This window comes from Ceratotherium simum, chromosome 15, assembly GCF_057802395.1.
Source record: "Ceratotherium simum simum isolate JZ-2026a chromosome 15, ASM5780239v1, whole genome shotgun sequence".
Lineage (NCBI taxonomy): Eukaryota > Metazoa > Chordata > Mammalia > Perissodactyla > Rhinocerotidae > Ceratotherium > Ceratotherium simum.
In genome coordinates this window covers 22,087,389-22,100,727 of record NC_141914.1, presented here as the reverse complement: position 1 = coordinate 22,100,727, position 13,339 = coordinate 22,087,389, and the positions used below count along the sequence as shown (strand labels likewise).

The window sequence follows — 13,339 nt, the reverse complement described above, 5'->3', positions numbered from 1 at the left end:
ATGCTAGCCTCATAAAATGAGTTGGAAAGTGTTATTTCTGTATCTATTCTCTGGAAGAGTCTATGTAAGATTGGTCTTATTTCTTGCTTAGATATTTGAAAGAATTCACATCTGAGCCTAAAGTTTTTTTTGTGGGAAATTTTTAAATAGCATTAAAGAAAATATGAAAATGACTATATTTTTCTTGTTAATTTTGGTAACTTACATTTTTGGAAGAATTTATCCATTTCATGAAAATTGTCAAAAAAATTATTCTTGTATCCTCTGTTGTCTTTCAATATATGTAGGATCTTTAGTAATATTCCTCTTTTCATTTCTGGTATAGGTAGTTTGTAGCTTTTCTCTTATCCCAGTCTTCCTCAAAGCACTATTCACCTATATCAGAATCACCTCAGGTGCTTCTTAAAATGCAGATTCCTGGGCACCATGTATAACTCTGAATCAGAATATCTGGGGGCAAGGTCCAAGAATCAAGTTTAAAAACTAAGATTGTCAGACTGGTTATCAAAACCAAATTTAATTGTATCCTACTTACAAGAGATACATATATTTATATGTATTTGTTGTTGCAAATGGCAGGATTTCCTTCTTTTTATGGCTAAATAGTATTCTTTATCCATTCATCTGTTGATGGACACTTAGATCTTGAAAGTTCTCATCACAAGAAAAAGAATTTATAACTATGTGAGGTGATAGATGTTACCTAAACTTATTGTGGTAATCATTTTGCAATATATACATAAATCATTATATTACACACTTTAAACTAATACAAAGTTAAATGTCAACTATATCTCAATAAAACTGGAAAAAAAGTAAGTTGGTTTAGCTGTTTTATTATCAGACAAGATAGACTTCAAGGCACAATGTATTACCAGATATAGAGAGGGACATATCACAATGATAAAATGTTAAATCCTTCAGGAAGTTTAAATAATCTTAAATTAATACACATCTAGTAATATAACCTTAAACTATGTGAACAAAAAATGAACAGAATTAAAATGAGAAAAAGACAAATCAACACTTATAGTTGGAGATTATAATACTCATCCTTATAACACTTAACAACTGATGAAACAAGCAGATAAAAAAATCAGAGATAAAGATGTGAACAAAATGTTAACAAACTTAGCCTAATTGACATATTTAGAACACTGTACTCAACAATTACAGAAAAAGCATTCTTCTCAAGTGCACATGAAATATTTACCAAAATTGACCATATAATGGGACATTAAGCAAATCTCACCAAATTTCAATGGATAAAATAATACAGTGTATGTTCTGAGCACGATGAAAGTAAGCTAGAAATCAATCATTAATAAACGTTCTCCAGGAACGAGACAAGACTGCCCACTCTCACCACTCTTATTCAACATAGTACTAGAGATTTTGGCCAGAGCAATTAGGCAAGAAAAAGGAATAAAAGGAATCCAAATAGGCAACAAAGAAGTGAAACTCTCACTATTTGCAGATGACATGATTTTATATATAGAAATCCCTAAAGAATCTATTGGAAAACTATTAGAAATAATCAACAACTACAGCAAAGTCGCAGGGTACAAAATCAATCTACAAAAATCAGTTGCATTTCTGTATGCTAATAATGAACTAACAGAAAGAGAGCTCAAAAAGATACCATTTACAATTGCATCAAAAAGAATAAAATATCTAGGAATAAATCTTACCAAGGAGGTGAAAGACCTATACAATGAAAACTACAGGACATTGTGGAAAGAAATCGATGATGACATAAAGAAATGGAAAGACATCCCATGCACATGGATTGGAAGAATAAACATAGTTAAAACGTCTATATTACCTAAAGCAATCTACAGATTCAATGCAATCCCAATCAGAATCCCAATGACATTCGTCACGGAAATAGAAAAAAGAATACTAAAATTCATATGGGGCAACAAAAGACCCTGAATAGCTAAAGCAATCCTAAGAAAAAAGAACAAAGCTGGAGGCATCACAATCCCTGACTTGAAAACATACTACAAAGCAATAGTAATCAAAACAGCATGGTACTGATACGAAAACAGACACACAGATCAATGGAACAGAATTGAAAGCCCAGAAATAAAACCACACATATACGGACAGCTAATTTTCGACAAAGGAGCTAAGAACATACAATGGAGAAAGGAAAGTCTCTTCAATAAATGGTGTTGGGAAAACTGGACAGCCACATGCGAAAGAATGAAAGTGGACCATCTGCTATCGCCATTCACAAAAATTAACTCAAAAATGGATCAAAGACCTGAAACTATAAAACTCATAGAAGAAAATACAGGCAACACACTATTTGACATTGGTCATAAAGGAATCTTTTTGGATGCCATGCCTACCCAGACTAGGGAAACTAAAGAAAAAATAAGCAAGTGGGACTTTATCAGATTAAAGAACTTCTATAAGACAAATGAAACCAGAATCAAAATGAACAGACAGCCCACCAGCTGGGAGAAAATATTTGCAAAACATATATCTGACAAGGGGTTAATCTCCATAATATGTAAAGAACTCACACAACTGAACAACAAAAAAACAACCCGGTCAAAAAATGGGCAGAGGAAATGAACAGACACTTCTCCAAAGAAGATATACTGATGGCCAATAGGCACATGAAAAGATGTTCAACATCACTAATCATCAGGGTAAGCAAATCAAAACAACACTAAGATACCACCTCACGCCTGTTAGAATGGCTATAATCACCAAGACAAAAAACAACAAATGTTGGAGAGGATGTGGAAAAACAGGAACCCTCATACACAGCTGGTGGGAATGCAAACTGGTACAGCCTCTATGGAAAATGGTATGGAGATTCCTCAAAAAACTGAAAATAGAAATACCCTACGATCCAGCTATCCCACTACTGGGAATCTATCCAACAAACCTGAAATCAACAATCCAAAGAGGCTTATGCACCCCTATGTTCATTGCAGCATTATTCACTATAGCCAAGAAGTGGAAGCAACCTAAGTGTCCCTCGACTGATGATTGGATCAAGAAGATGTGGTATATATATACAATGGAATACTACTCAGCCATAAAAAAAGACAAAATCGTCCCATTTGCAACAACATGGATGGACCTGGAGGGTATTATGTTAAGTGAAATAAGCCAGAAAGAGAAAGACAAACACCATATGATCTCACTCATATGTGGAATATAAACCAACACATGGACAGAGAAAACTGTATTGGGGTTACCAGGGACAATGGGGGTGGGGGGTGGGCACAAGGGGTGAGGGGAGACATGTATGTGGTGATGGACAAACAAAAATGTACAACCAAAAATTTCACAATGTTATAAACTATTAAAACATCAATAAAAAAAGATAATAAACATTCTCAAATGTTTGGAAATTAAGCACCACATTTCTAAACAACCCATGAGTCAAAGAAGAAATCACAATGCAAATGAAACAATATTTTGACACACAATGAACAAAATTTCAGAGATGCAGCTAAAGCTGTGTGTAGATAGAAATTTAGAGCCTTAGAGCTCTAAAAGGTAGCCTGAAAAAAATCAATGAAACTACTACCCATTTCAAGAAGTTAGAAAAAAAGACAGCAAATTAAACCCAAAGAAAGTATGGATATAATAAAGAAAGGAATAGAGATTACTGAAATAGAAAACAAATATATAATAGAGAAAATCAACAAAGCCAAAAAATGGTCCTTGATAGACCTCTGGCAAGACTGATCAAACAGGATGTAGAATCAGTTTTCCAAGTGGATATGGAAGTGGTTAATGACGACTTAGAGCAGAGGGGCAAGACTATGAATCCGATACTGATAGGAAGCTAGCAGGTATTAACAGTAAGGCTAGGGGAGAGGGAAGGGAGTAGGGCTGGATGGCCCAAAGCCTCTAAAGAATACAGGTTTTTTTATATAAGGGCAGAGGACTAATGTACTGGAAGGAGCTTTGAAGAGTAAGCAAGGCATTTCCTGTTTTTCAACTCCAAGGTAATTAGAATGAGGAAGAGTGAACCGCATCCATCTGAGAGGGCAGCAGGAGAAGTTGTGTCTTCAGAGTAGAGGCTGGCATCAGTTGGTACAGTGAGGTTGAAGATAAGGATATACTGGAATTTTATAACCATGGAGTAAGGTTCCAGGAGAAAAGTGGAAAGGTTTGGAGGAAGAAAACAATTAGAGGTTGAATGATGGGTAGAGGAAGCAGAAAGCAGGGTAGGGATGAGAATATGAGAAACCAATTAAGGACCCAAAGTGTGTGGTAACTGAGAATAACAGAGATGTAAAATGTGTTGAGTGTAGCTGGTGGCAAAATTTCCAAAGGAAACTTTGTCCCAACAGTCCCCTGTATATGAAGATGGAGGCTTGGTTGTGTCTGCAAGGAGTGCTTCTATGCAAGTGCCAGAGAGCAGTCCAGCATGAGATTAGTTACTTCTCAAGACTCTGACCCAGTTTTAGAAGTGACAGTAACAATTCCCTTTGGAAACCCCTGCTTTGGAGAAAGTGAAATTGGAGTTCCTCTGAGTTAGCTAATGCTAGACTACAGATTTTTTAACTCCCTCCATAGTTCCAAAGAATACTGGGAAGGACATAAAACTGCCCAAAAAGAGGCTGGAATAAAGGCTACAGTAGTCAAAGACACATCTCATGTAACGTGACTGATTTTATTGGAAAGAGTATGGTACTAATTGACTCCTTTAAAGCCAGCCTGGCTTGGATTGCATTATTGTGGAAGAATGAAGCATGTGGGGCTGAAAGTGACCTACTTTTATTACCCTTCATTGTATCTTGGGCTGGTTGATCTCTGTCTTCCATCTGTATGAAGAATGCATTTCTTGAGCAACAACATAAGTGAAAGGCCTTCTTGATTGATAATCTTAAGGAAAGTTGTCCTAGACATGTAAATCATTTTGGCTATTGTTATAATGAAGTGAACGTTTCTTCCCTCTAGCAAGATTGATTAAATCTGATAAAGCCTTTACCTAAATAGCTTGAAAGAACACTTTCTTCTGTAGCAGCTTTTATGTTACAATTACAGCTTCCATGTAATTGAAACCTGTGAGAAGGATATCCGGAATCAGTGTAGACCCATGAATACACACTCTTCAGAACTCTTAGAAACAGTTGCCCCATTTAGCTCATTTCACATCTAAGAGCCAACCAAAAATAGAGATGGATAAAGGTGATAATGTAATTGTTTAATTTCAAGTACGGGGTAAAGCTAATGAGCTTAATGTATGTAATCAGTAATTATTAACATTCTGGATTTAGTATGCAGTACAGAGGTGTTCATAACTGAACTGAAGGGAAAAGGGAGAAAAGTTTTATTTTGTGGTATTCATTCATTCCTGTCTTCTAATTTTGTTGCCCCAAGTCTAATGAGACAAATATAAATGCATGGCTACTCTTAATTATGAAAACAAGACTTACAGAACTTAATCTTTTCACAAATTATAAATAAGGAAATTGATTTGTCATTTCTGGTTCACTTTAATGGGATTTTAACTCTCTAATTTACACATTGCATACAATCAATATTTATTGAATTTCTCTTTGGGCAGCATAACAATGTGGAAGCACTGTGGAGAAATTTTTTTAAAAAGCAGTCTCTATCCTCACTAAGAATATGAGGTGGGATCTAGAGGTGGGACAAGATTTTTATATAAATGATCTTTAAAATGATGATAATAATGAATTATGGCTAACACTTTTTAGTTAGGCTAGGCACCTGTTTTACATACTAATTCATTTAATTCCCACAACAACCCTTCAAGGTAGGTACTATTGCTGTCCGTATTTGACACATGAAGCAGTTGAGGCACAGAGATATTAAATGACTTGCCCAAGGTCACATTGCTAGTAGGTAATGGAGTTGGGATTCAGATCCAGGGAGTCTGGTTCAAGAGCCTGTGCTCTTGATCACTACTCTGTGCTGCCTCTTTTTCCAGAATGGTATTAAGAAAAAAGTATTCTAATACTTGTAAGTACAGTAGCCACTAAACTCATGTGGCACTTTAAAGATTTTATTTATTTATTTTTCCCCCCAAAGCCCCAGTAGATAGTTGTATGTCATCGCTGCACATCCTTCTAGTTGCTGTATGTGGGACGCGGCCTCAGCATGGCCGGAGAAGCGGTGCGTCGGTGCGCGCCCGGGATCCGAACCCGGGCCGCCAGCAGCGGAGCGCGCGCACTTAACCGCTAAGCCACGGGGCTGGCCCCCATGTGGCACTTTAAATTTAAATTAACCAAAGTTAAAAATTTAGTTCCTCAGTTGAACTAGCCACATTTCTACTACTCAGTAGTCACATGTTGCTAGTGGTTACTATATTGGACATTTCCATCATCACAGAAAGTTCTGTGGGACAGCACTGATACTGAAAATTAGTGTTATAGCAGTTCAAGAGAGAAAATAAGGCTCCTGTGAAGAATGGAAAATTATACCGGGTATTAATGTTTGAATGAGTGGCCTGGGCAATGGACAAATGGACTATTCCCCAAGGAGGGGCTATATATTCTATGTGAAAGAGAAGGAAATGATAATAAATTCAGTTCTGGACATGATGAAGGGAGGTATCTGTGAGTTATCCAACTGAAGCTGTCCAGAAAGCATTTGGAAGTAAGATGCTGAAGCTTAAGAGAGAATTCTGAGTTAGAGTCTTCCGTGCAGAGATAATCCTGAACCACGAAAGCTGACGAGGTTTTCAAAAAAGAAAATTTAGAGAGAGAAGAGCTGAGGGACAACCTAGGGGTATATTTAGAGAGTTGAAGGTGACAAGAGGGGTCAGAGACAGATTGATCAAAGAGGTAGGAGGATAGCCAAGATGATGAAATACCACAAGAGCGATGAGAGATGGGAATTTCACGAAGGAGGGTTTGATTTTTAGTATGAAATACTATAGAGATAAAGGACTGAGGGAGAGAAAAAAGAATCGTATTTGGTGATGACGAAGTCAGTACTGTCCTTTGAAAGTGCAATGGAATGTTAGTGGCAGAAACCAAATGATGTGAGTAGGCAGAGAGGAAATAGAGACAGGGGTTTAAGTTAATCTTTCACAAAGTTTAGAGGTTAAGTAATGGCGTAAATGGGTACAGAACAGAAGGAAAGTGAAGGGTTTTTTTAAAAAAAAACCATAGAGAAAATGAGCTTGGCTGAAGGCGAAACAAGATTACTGGATAGGAAAAGGCAATTAGCAGCAACCTTTATACTATTCATTCATTAATTTGTTCACTCAGTGCATATGTTGCATACCTACTGGGGATCCGACACCATAAAGAATTGGAAGTATAGCAGTGAATGAGACAAATTCAATTCCTGCTCCCCCTGCACTCTCCTAGTTGCTCATTTCTGTCCTCTCTTTTCTCCTAACTCTCTCCTAAAACCTCCTGCCTTCCTGCTTCTCTTTAATAGTAATCCTACAGGCACACATACTAAACCAAACTTATTAGAGAGCATCTATAATATCCAGTGTTCTTTCTTGATGTATATAATTTTCTTTACTAAATTTGTTTCTGCTTTTTAAAAGTTACAAACAATGAATAAAGTCTTCAAATGAGACAAAACCTTTGTAGTTAGTCTTGATTTGTTTTCCAATAAAAAGTCAAGAGAAGTACCAAAGTGACAGCAGCATTGAGGAGTATGTCTCCTTTTCCCATTTGATGATCAGCACATACTGTTGCTACCTGTTGAGAAAATCCTTCCTTGTATAGCTGTAAGGTCTGTAATGACTTTAAGTATCAGATCCTTGATGACCTGATTTAAATATAAAACACGTTTCTTATAGTTGGGCATTACCCTCCATCATGTTGGGCTCTTAGTATAGCACCAAGGTACCACTTATTGTGTCAAGAGCAATACTTGTTATAATATCAAGCTTTCCCTTGGAGATCACTCATCCATGTAAAGGATAGAATGTCATAGCTACAAGCTACAAGCCACTGGTTTAAAGTTCTTAGGACTCATTCCATGTGAATTAAGTTAAACTTAGTATTAATTGAGCAAGTTGGAAAAAAAGAAGGCCACCTTCTCTTCTAATTCTGGAAGGAAACGTGAAAAGATTTGATTAGAGAAGGTATTTTGTGGTGGTGAAGAGTAGAGGTGGGTAGGTCAATCTGGTCTGGGAGTATGTGTAGCCAAAAGGGAGCTGGCTAGCATTGCAAAGCTAATAAGAGAGCATGCTACCTTGAAATTGTATTACATAGTGGCTATTCTTAGAGGAGTTACAGTCTTTTGGGGGAGGCAACATTAGACATTTTAAATAATTTTAGAGAAAAATGTTGGGTACTCCAGTGGTTGCCAAACTTAATTATGTATCAGAATCACCTACGGAGCTTTCTTTAAAAATAAAGATTTTTGAGCTCCACACAAGAAGCTTCAGGAGCGGTCCAAGAATCTGTATTTTTAACAAGCTTCCTATTGGTTCTGATTTAGTTTATTCTCAGAACTGTACTAGAGAAGCACTGGAATTCAGTAAAATAATAAACTGAATGTGATAAAACCTTGGAGGAAGAGACATCCTAAATTTATTTGTTGATTTAAACAAACATATCCAAGCATCTAATATGTGCTGGGTATTATGCTATTTTCTAGGCCTACAAAGATGAATAATACATAATCCCTGTCCTTACACTCATCGTCTAATAGGAGAGATGTCAGCAGATAAATAAGACGGTGTGGTTAGTGAAATGATAGAGGTGTACAAGGTGTTACGGGAGCAACTAGGAGGAGTGCCTAACCCGCCCTGATTGGTTTTAGGGCACAGGGCAGGGAAGCAGGATGAAGAAATCTTCACCAACGTGGCTGAGCTTTTTGATAACAGATAACTGACTACTTATAACACCTTGTATTGTTTCTTTTTCAGAGGTTTTGCTTGGAAATCTTGTTAAAATATACATTTCCCCGTTTTCTTAAACAGAACTCATGTAGTTTAACCTTTTTATTGATGCCTTAGCATGATCACGTGTGATCAGTTGTTTGTGCCATATAGCAACATAGTGATACTTTTTATCACAATATGTAGGATTAATTTCCATTATCCAAAATGGTCCCCAACTGCTATGACTTTGCTATTCTTGTTTTTCTGTCCTATCCTCTGTTGTCAATCAGTTGATAATTGTCTTCTCTTAATGTCAATTTGCCTATCTGTAGAGTATCTTATTTACTTAAACTTTTCCTTAGACAAAAGGATTTGAACAGAAAAATTGGGAATAAGTAAAAAGTGTGAAGCATTCTATTAAATACAGTATGTGAGTTTTACTGCATTTTATGACATCTATTTTAACTACCAGGCTATCTTGTTTTTTATTATTTCAAAGCCACATAATACACATAATACAACTCCTTCATTTAAAGAAACTAAGGCCCAAAGATATTGGGGATAATGAATGGCAATCAAGGAGTATAATCTACACCTCCTGATAGTTCCATTCTATAAAATCAGCAGTTTTTAACTAGGGTTACAGCAAAATCATTTGGAGAATTGTTCAAAGTAAGCATGCCTAGGACTGAACCCCAAAGGTCCTGATTCTGTAAGTCTGCCATGCATATTGCCTTTTTTTTTTTTTTAAGGACTTTTCTCTCTCCTTTTTTTTTCAGCTTTATTGAGGTATAATTGACAAATAAAATTATAAGATATTTACAGTGTACGTTGTGATGATTTGATATATGTATACATTGTGAAAGGATTTTTCCCATCCAGTTAATTAACACATCCATCACTGCACGTTTATCTTTTTTTTAATTAGAACATTTAAGTTCTACTCTTTTAGCATATTTCGCTTATGCAGTACAGTGTTGTCAACTATAGTCACCATGTTATACATCAGATCCTCAGACCTTATTCATTTTATAGCTGAAAGTTTGTACCCCTTCACCAGTCTCTCCCTATTTCCCCCACCTCCCACCCCTGGCAACCACTTTTCTACTCTGTTTCCATGAGTTTGACCGTTTATTTATATTCCACGTATAAGTGATACATGTAGTATTTGTCTTTCTCTGTCTGGCCTATTTCACTTAGCATAATTCTCTCAAAGTCCATCCATATTGTTGCAAATAGTAGGATTTCATTCTTTCTCACGGCTGAATAATATTCCATTGCGTATATATACCACATCTTTATCCATTCATCCATTGATGGACACTTAGGTTGTTTCCAAATCTTGGCTACTGTGAATAATGCTGCAATGAACATAGGAATGCAGATATCTCTTCCAGATCCTGTTTTCATTTCTTTTGACATATACCCAGAAGTGAGATTGCTGGATCATATGGTAGTTCTGTTTTTAATTTTTTGAGGAACCTCCATACTGTTTTCACTAGTGCCTACAACAAATTACATTCTTATCAACAGTACACAAGAGTTCCCTTTTCTTCACATCCTTGCCAATATTGTTTTCTCTTGTCTTTTTGATGACAGCCATTCTAACAGGTGTGAGGTGATATCTCGTTGTGGTTTTGATTTGCATTGCCCTGATGATTAGGGATGTTGAGCACCTTTTCATGTACCTGTGGGCCATCTATATGTCTTCTTGAGAAAAATGTCTATTCAGTTCCTCTGCCCATTTTTTTTTTTTTGTGAGGAAGATCAGCCCTGAGCTAACATCCATGCTAATCCTCCTCTTTTTTGCTGAGGAAGACCGGCTCTGAGCTAAGATCTATTGCAAGTCCTCCTCCTTTTTTTCCCCAAAGCCCCAGTAGATAGTTGTATGTTATAGTTGCACATCCTTCTAGTTGCTGTATGTGGGACGCGGCCTCAGCATGGCCGGAGAATCGGTGCGTCCGTGTGCGCCCGGGATCTGAACCCATCCTCTGCCCATTTTTTAATCAGATTGTTTGGTTTTTTTACTATTGAGTTGTGTGAGTTCTTTATATCTTTTGGATATTAACCTCTAATCAGATGTATGATTTGCAAATATTTTCTACCATTCCATAGGTTGCCTTTTCATTTTGTTGCTGGTTTCCTTTGCTGTGTAGAAGCTCTTTCATTTGAGGTAGTCCCATATGTTTATTTTTGCGTTTGTTAGCTTGTATATTTCTAAAAAAAAAAAAAAATTCTTAGAAGATTGTGATGTACACCCCTGAACCACCATACTATGATCTGGTTCTTAGCTTTATTCTAATAGATAAGTTACCATGTATCTGAATTTGTGTTTGAATAGTTGTATAGTACAGGCAATAAATTAAATGCCTATAGAGTCTAGACCATGAGAAAGGAAGTTTACTCTGAGTAAGAAAGTCATTGGAGGAATTTGAACAGATGGTTGATATGATCTAACTTAGCATTTTAAAAGGATCACTGTAGGGGCCAGCCCCGTGGCTTAGCGGTTAAGTGCGTGCGCTCCGCTACTGGCGGCCCGGGTTCGGATCCCGGGTGCACACTGAGGCACCGCTTCTCCGGCCATGCTGAGGCCGCATCCCACATACAGCAACTAGAAGGATGTGCAGCTATGACATACAACTATCTACTGGGGCTTTGGGGGAAAAAATAAATAAATAAAATTTAAAAAATAAATAAATAAATAAAAGGATCACTGTAGCTACTGTATGGAAAACCACCGTTTGGGTGGGCATGTGAGCAGGGCAAGGCTTTAGTAGGAATACCAGGTAGGAGATGATTACATTAATTCAAGCAAAGAGATGGATAGAGGCTTTGACCTGGGTGGTAATAGCGGAGATGGTGAGAAATGAACAAATTTTGGATATATATGTAAGGCAAAAGCAACAGGATTTGCTGACAAGTCAGATATGCAGTATGAAAGGAGTTAAGGATCACTCTTAAGTTTTTGGCCCTTCAAGTAACTGGAAGGATGGAATTGCATTTTACTGAGACAGAGAAAACTAGGAAATTAGGTTTGGGAGGAAAATAAGGAAACTTTTTTTGAGATGTTAATTTTGAGGTCCCTTTTAGACATCCAAATTGTAGTCTGGTAGATATGGTAGTCTGAAGTTCAAGGGACTGGTCCAGAAAAGATATAAATTTGGAATTCATCAACATAATGATGACATTTAGAATCGTAAGATTAGATGAAATTGCCAAGAGAGCAGGTGTTGAGAGAGAAGAAAAGAGATCCAAGAACTAAACCTTAGGCACTCCAACAATACGAGTTCAGAAGGATAAGGACAACCCAAATGGAGATTGAAAAGGATTAGCCAGAGAGGTGGGAAGAAAAGCAGGAGAGTATGATATCCTGGAAGCTAAGAGAAGAAAGTATTGCAAGGCAGAGGAGTGATTAGTTGTGTCAAATGGTAGAGTAAGATGTAAACTGTTCATTGATCATTGGATTTAGCAATGTGGAGGCCGTTGGTGACCTTGACAAGGAATAGTTCAGTGGGGTAACTGGGGCAAAAGTGTGACAGGAATGAGTTCAGAAGAGAATGTAAGGAAAAGAATTAGAGACAGTTGAGAACAGACAACTCTTTGGAGGGCTTTGCTGTAAAAAGGAATGGAGAAGTGACATGGTAGCTGGAGAAGGTGCATGAAGTCAAGAGAAGGATTTTTTTTTAAGATAGGAAAAATTATGGCATGTTTGTGTGCTGGTGGGAATTATCTGACAGAGAGGGAAAATTTGATGATGAAAGGGAGAGAGGGGAGAATTGGTGGAGCTACACCAATCTTATCTTTCTTTGATAAGAAAGAGGAGATGGGATCTCATGCACAAGAGGGGGATTTGGCCTTAGGGACACAGATAGCCTATCCATAATAGCTGGAGGTAAGCAGATTATGTGGGCACAGATGCAAGGAGGTGGATAGATAGGGGAAGAACAGGTTGTAGAAGTTCTCTTCTGATGGCTTCTGTCTCAGGAAGCAAGGTTATTAGCTGTGCTTAAGAATAGGGAAGAGATATTGGAAATTTGAAAAAGAGAAGAAAGTATGAGTTATCTAGGAGAGGAAAAGAGGAAATGGACTATGGAACTGATTGAAGGGCAGCTCCAAAGGTACACTGGAATTTAAAATGAATCCAGCCCACTTGAATGTGTATTTTTCTGAGCTTCACATTCAGCTAGCTGGGTTGCAGACATGGAATCAGGGAAAAGGTGAATATATAGTCGTACACCACATAACACATATACGATGGTGGTCCCATAAGATTAATACCTTATAGCCTAGGTGTGTACTAGGCTATACCATCTAGGTTTGTTTAAGTACACTCTGATGTTTGCACAAAGACGAAATTGGCTAACGATGCATTTCTCAGAACTTGTCCCTGTCGTTAAGTGACACATGACTGTAATCGGGTTGGAATTTTTTTCGGGTGAATACAATATGATTCTTCACTAAAATAATGAATCATGGAATTTATGGTTAGTTAGGAAGGAAGTGAGGATTTGGAAGTGGAAGGGGGAGCCCTGAAAGGTG

At 37.2% G+C, this 13,339-nt stretch overlaps 1 protein-coding gene across 2 annotated transcripts in view; it reads left to right on the top strand.

The window, feature by feature from the left end:
• Positions 1-13,339, top strand: part of RABL3 (RAB, member of RAS oncogene family like 3) — a 38,479-nt gene that overhangs the window by 8,607 nt on the left and 16,533 nt on the right. The window lies entirely within an intron of this gene.